The sequence below is a fragment of the Pleurodeles waltl genome, chromosome 5 (genome assembly GCF_031143425.1).
Source record: "Pleurodeles waltl isolate 20211129_DDA chromosome 5, aPleWal1.hap1.20221129, whole genome shotgun sequence".
In the NCBI taxonomy this organism is placed as follows: domain Eukaryota; kingdom Metazoa; phylum Chordata; class Amphibia; order Caudata; family Salamandridae; genus Pleurodeles; species Pleurodeles waltl.
The window spans coordinates 1,033,849,641-1,033,856,604 of NC_090444.1; positions in this window are offsets into that span (position 1 = coordinate 1,033,849,641).

Consider the following 6,964-nt stretch of genomic DNA (forward strand, 5'->3'; position numbering starts at 1 on the left):
TGTAATGGTCCAAGCTTTGATTAAATTGCAATTCTTTAGATGATTTGGGCCGCCATTATTGTTTCTGGATGCCTACCATTTGATTTGAGACTATGGGCTACATGTGCATAGTAGATTGCACATCGCAAACAGAAAATCGGGCAGTTTGCGATGTGCAAAATGCACTTTGGCATGTTCCAACCCATTTTTGTGATTCAGTAAACTATTACCCGAATCGCAAAAAGGGATTGCGAGTTGCAATTAGGAGGGGGTGTTCCCTTCCTAATTGCGACTCGCAGTCCCATGTATGATTGCGGTCGCAAAACAATCGCAGTTAGCTCCAGTGTCACACTGGTGCTAACCCATTCGCAAATGGGAAGGGGCCCCCATGGGACCCCTTCCCCTTTGTGAATGTCAGTAAAAGCATGTTTTCAGAGCAGGTAGTGGTCTTGCAGACCACTGCATGCTCTGAAAAAATGAAATGAAAAAGTTTCATTTTTTGTTTTTATTATGCATCTTGTTGTCCTTTAAGGAAAACGGGCTGTATTAAAAAAAAAAACTGCTTTATTTAAAAGCAGTCACAGACATAGTGGTCTGCTGTCTCCAGCAGGCCATCATCCCTGTGAGGGCGGCCATTCCCAAGGCTGTCGCAAATTGTGACCTACCTCATGAATATTCATGAGGTGGGCATTTACAACCCCCTTGCGATTTGCAAATAGTGTCATTGACACTGTGCAACATAAGGTTTTGCGACTCGCAAATTGCGAGTCGCAAAACCAAACTTTGGTACATGTAGCCCTAAGTTACGGGATATTAGCATTGTTAAATAGGGAAATAAACATCCTAACCTTCATAAAGGCGTGATTATTCATGGCCGAAAGGTGCTGGCGTGTGGAAATTACTGACTCTTATTGATTGTCGATGCTGTTGATTGTTATTGCTACTGATTTGCATTGATAATAAGGGTTTTACGGTGGGAACGTTTCTCAGTGCAGTCAAAAGATTTATCGACCTATAAGCGCGTCCTCTTAAAAATTAATGTTAATTAACCAAATAAGGTCTGATGCGCCAAGTCTGTGCACAAGGAGGGCCAACTGGATGTTTGAAGTCATGCATTGAACAATGGTCGACTGGAGGATGTACTGGTGAGCACATACGATTCCTGCAATAGGGAAGGAGCACTATACCAAGCACCTGAGGCTAAACCTGTGCCCTTTGCTGGAGTGGGGATTCTTGTATCTTTAACAACTCCAATTTCTCATGGCAACAGTCTCATCACATATTCTCCATTCTGGATAAGAGATCCGGATGGAGACATGAATCCCCTCTGCAACCACAACTTGCAAAATCTTGGGCCACACCAAAGTCATATTGACTGTCGGTGAATATTGTCACCTACAATTGCACTGAAAAATACCAAGCTCTGGTAAGGGCAACCTGTTCTGTCACTTCAGCAGAGGTGACACCTTAAAGCCGGGAGCTTTCCACATTTTATGAACTGTACATACATCATACGCTGCTTTCAAATTCCCCTCAATATCTCTTAAATATGAGCCATCAGCAAATACTACACAGTTGGCTCAGCAAGGGGTTCATCTTTGATATCAGGTCTTGGCTTGGTACATAAATCTGTGACATCGAGACAGTCATGCTCAACCTCTTCCCCATCAATTTCATGTTCAGGCAATGGTAACAATGCGGTTTAATTAAGAGTCTGACACCTTTTTTTAAATTACTTTTTTCAGCTATCAGAATCAATTGTTCATATTGTGAGTCTGCTGTTCTATTGGATTTTGGCTGGTGTAAGCAAAATATCTCCTTGGTGTGGGACCATTACTGTAAGAGGATGTCCCATGACTGTGCTCTCACTTCCCACAATACTGACATCAACCTTCATAATGTCTTTAAGGCAACCAGGCAGTTCCTTGACTACAGGGTCAAAGGTAGTTGAAAAATATGACACAGACTTATGAGAGTCTCCTTGCACTTTGACTAAGCACTGAGAGAGTGCAGCCCTCCCTCTTACTGCAAAGAAAGTGAACACTTTACTGTAATCAGGGATTCCCAGTGGTGAGAAACACTGTCTCTCAGCACCAAGTATGCTTGTAAGCAGTTGTTGTCCCAAGGAAGCGGATCAGATACAGTTTTGTGTGTTTGCCTCAGTAAAGGCTTGGCCACTAGGAAAAAGCTAGGTATTCGCAGTCTACAGTAGCCCACCATTCCTAAAACATTCTGATGTTTCTCTGCATTGTAGGTGGATTCGTTTTTAAAATTACAGTAATTCTGTCTTGTGAAACCTTCCTGCTCCATCCTCAATGAGATGTCCTGAATACAGGAACTCTGTTTGACAGTATTGCAATTTAGTCGGGGACTCCTTATGTCTCTTCTCAGCCAGATGATTTAACAGGACAATAGTATCCTGTTTATGGGCTTCTTGTCTATTTGACACCACAAGTAGGTCATCAACGAGCTGAACAAGAACTGAATTGCAGGGCATCTGTAAAGTCTAAAAAGTATCTTACAAAATCTGATTAAAGAATGATGGGCTTTATGTGTACCATTGTGGGACTTGATGCCATGCCAAAACTGTTTTAAATTTAAATAAGAACAGAAATTAACGGTCCCTCATGCAATTTCGCATCACAGGGCATCTGAAGGAATATTGTAGCTGTATATGTACCTCTGGAGAGAAAGGAATGACCAGATTATAAATTTTTCGTAAATCCTGCATGATTATGTATTCGCTGTTCGGCTTTTGCAAGCCCATGATTGGCGAACAGCATGGATTTCAACTATTTCACTCAAAATTCCTATTTGGAGAATTGATTAATTCACTGGAGTGATTCCAGCTACTGTCTGTGATGTGAGATTGGATAGTGGCATTCTCAAAATCAACATTTGGTTTAATTGTTATTTGAACAGGTTTTACACCTTTACTAAGTCCAATGTCTTTCTTTGAACAAATCCATACTTCAGGTAAATTAGGAGGTAAGTCCTCTATAGTTCTCAGGTGCAACAATTCAACAGCTGTTCCTTGTGTGGCCATTTTAAATTCCACATATTTATCATGCATTTGACACCTGGCACCATCCAGTGTACAGTAAGTTGTGCAATTTAATATGCACAAAAGATCTCTTCCTAACAGATTTACAGAACTTGAATCATACACAACAAACTGAGGATGGGAGAAGTGTGGCACAATGGTTAGAGCAGCAAACCCTAATGCAGAGATCTGACTTGGTACCAGGGTTCAATTCCTGCCTTAGTGGGTCTTGGGCTCAATTCTATTGGACCAGCTAATTATCACCTCGGTGCCTAATCTAATTAATGGGTCCCACTCTGTAACTCTGGGCAATAGCTTGCTTAATCTCCACAACAGCCCTGACAGTGCTTGGATGCCTGGCTTCACCCTGGGGGTGCCCAGGAGTGGGTGCCTCACAGAGAAAAGCCAGGAGGGGTTCCACAGCAGTATGTGTACAGCGCCTTGAGACCCTAATGGGTGAGTAGTGCGCTATACAAGTGTGAAGTTTACAGCATCCTCTTCAAATGTGCCTATTTTTACAGGAACCTTCTTTGACACAGGGTTAGTTATTTGATTATTTGTAACACCTACAACTTGGACCTTCAGTCCGAAGAGGGGTAGGTCAAGAACATCCATTGTTCTAATAGTGAAATGGGTAGCACTTGTGTCCATCAAAAATGACACTTGTTGGCCATTTATCTCAGCTTCTACAAATGAACAACTCTCGTCCCCCTTTAAGATTGTGGCAAGTATGCCATCTCCCCTCCTCCGCCAAACAAGGCCAGTGTGAATTGTCGGAGTCTAAACTCTAATTCTGAAACTTACGGATTTGTTTAAATTGATTCTGATTTTAGAAAGTATTTGGGTTTGCTCTTGGAGTTGATCATTACATCTAGGGTTACCCCCTATTGTGAAGGCATCGGAGCTTGTGGGACCTGCATTATTGGGGCTTGTGACTGATCTGGACTTGGCACTTGATGAACTGGGACATTCTGCATTACAGTTGTATTAACATTTTGTATTTGCCCATCACCACTGTATGAAACTGCTACTGTTGGCATGGTAACCACCCTGCTTTCTGCCTGATATTGATGTCAACCCTGATTGAAAGTATGCTGGGATCCTGTTAACCAGGACCCAGCCCCAGTGTTCTTACCCAAAACCTTTGCCTTCACAATTTGTATACCCACGGCACACAGTTAAGTCCCTTGTAAAAGGTACCCATGGTACCAAGAGCCCTGTGGTGATGGGAAGTACCCAAGGGCTGCAGCATGAATTATGCACCCTGTGGGACCCCTCACCAAGCACATGCACACTGCCTTTGCAACTTGTGTGTACTGGTGGGGAGAAAGAGGCAGAGTCGACATGGCACCCCTCTCAGGGTATCTTTCCCCAAACCACTGCCTGTGGCATAGGTAAGTCACCCCTCTAGCAGGCCTTACAGCTCTAAGGCAGGGTGCACTATACCACAGGTGAGAGCATAGCTGCATGAGCAATATGCCCCTACAGTGTCTAAGTCCATTCTTAGGCATTGTAAGTGAAGTGTAGCCATATTGAGTATATGGTCTGGGAGTTTGTCATTACGAACTCCATAGCTTCTTAATGGCTTCACTGAATACTGGGAGGTTTGGTATCAAACTTCTTAGCACAATAAAACCACACTGATGCCAGTGTGGGATGTATTGAAAAATGCACCCAGAGGGCATCTTAGAGATGCCCCCTGTATGTTAGCCAAACTGCTAGTGCGGGACTGACTGGTCTGTGCCAGCCTACCACATTCAGACAAGTTTCTGACTACACGGGGTGAGACCCTTTGTACTCTCTGTGGCCAGAAACAAAGCTTGTCCTCTGTGGAGGTGCTTCACACCACCCCCCTAAAGGTACTGTAACACCTAGCGGTGAGCCTCAAAGGCTCAAGCCTCGGGTTACAGTGCCCACGGGAACTCCAGCTAGTGGAGTTGCCCACCCACCCTGGACAAAGCCCCACTTTTGGCAGCAAGTCTGGTGGGAAAATTAGGGAAAACAGGGAGGAGTGACCACCCCAGCCGGGACCACCCCTAAGGTGTCCAGAACTGAGGTGAACCCCTCCCTGCAGAATCCTCCATCTTGGTTTTGGAGGACAGGGACAAATAAAGTCAGGTTTGTGTCCCCTCCCGAAAGGGACTGGGTACAAGAAGGGTGTAGCTACCCTTAGGGAAAGTAGTCATTGGCTACTGCCCTGTGACCACTGTAACACCCCTAAAATCAGTAGTTAAGGGCTCCCCTGAACCTATGTCATCAGATTCCTGGCAACCTGACAAGAAGAAGAAGGACTGCATAGTTGAAAACCTAGCAGCGAAGAAGGAAGACGACAACTGACTTGGTCCCAGCCCTGCCGGCCTGTCTCCTGCTTCAAAGAACCTGCACAAGAACAGCTACACATCCAGTGAGATGAGCAGTCTATGCCATGCTCCAGAGAACTGTTCTGCACCCAAAAGGACCAAGAACTCCAGTGGACAGTGGCCCTGTCCAAGAAGAAACAATATCCAGGGACTCCAGCATCACCCCGAATGCGTGAGTCTTGACCACTCTGACCCGACGCCCACGGCCCGTGTCCAAGTGGCACAACCAACTAGAGAGGATCCCCAGGTTATTCCAAGTAAGTGCCCACCCTGGGTTGACTTCTCCTATCCCCCACGACGACGCCTGCAGTGTGAATCCAGAGGACCCCCAACTGCAAAAGCTCCGGACAAAGATGCCTGATGCCTAAGAGTACACTGCACCCGCAGCCCCCATGTCTTGGAGAACCAGACCTCTGGTGCAGCAACACTCAGCAGGTGGCCCTCCTACTTGTCCAGCCTGTGGTTTTCCCAAATCAACACCCTGGACCTCGCCTGCAGCATCTGAGTGACCCCCGGCATCCCCTCTTAGAGAATCATTGGAAACCTGACTCCTTGTTTTGCACCGTGCACCCGGCCACCTCAGTGCCGCTGAGGGTGTATGTTTGGTGCCTTCATGTGGCCCCTCAGGTGATCCTTTAAATTCCCTAGGTCTGCTCCCTGAAGTCACAGGTACTTACCTGCAGGCACGCCTGATTCTGAGTGTCCCCAGTCTCCATAGAAGCCCATGTTAAATTTGCCTCAACTTTGGCCTCTCCACCCCCCCGTGTTGCTGGTGGTGGGTGTTTGGGGTTAACTTGAACCACAACCTGTGCACTTCATAACCCCTGGAGACTGGAACTGTAAGTTTTGTACTTAATTACAAATCAATAAAACTTTTCTTCCTTCCAGGAACTGTTTCTGAAAATTACAGTAAACTTTTAAAACAGATAATTGCCAATATTTCAAAAACTGTATACTTTATCGATTTCAAACACAGTACGGTTGATATATGTGTGAAATACGAATCTATTGAAGTGCTTACCTGCAACTTGAAGCTTGTGATTCTAGAAATAAATTAAGAAAATATATTTTTGCTGTGTAAAAGCCATTGGTCTGGAGTTAAGTCATTGAGTGTGTGCTGCTTCTATTGTCTGTGTGTGTACAACAAATGCTTTGCACTACCGTTTGATAAGCCTAACTGCTCGACCATACTACCACAAAAGAGGACATTAGTATTATCTATTTTAGCCTCTGTTAAGCCTCTGAAGAACCCCTGGACTCTGTGTACACTATACCTTATTTTGATATTGTATATATAGAGCCAGCTTCCTACATTGGTGGATCAGCTGTGGGGTCTACGAATTTGCTCTTGCTGGACTACTCAGCCAATACCCGATAGCACAACTAAATTCCAAAATTGTCCTTAGAAACTAGTTTTGAATTTGGAAAATGTTTCTAAATTTTTAAAGTCCTGCTAGGTCCTTGATTAAGTCCCTTTAGCATTTATTTTTTAGATTTAAAAAGTTATTTAAGTTAGGAGTTAGTTACTAGAAGTAGTTTTTAGTTACTAAAAACTAATCCTAACCTTAGTAACGTAATGAGC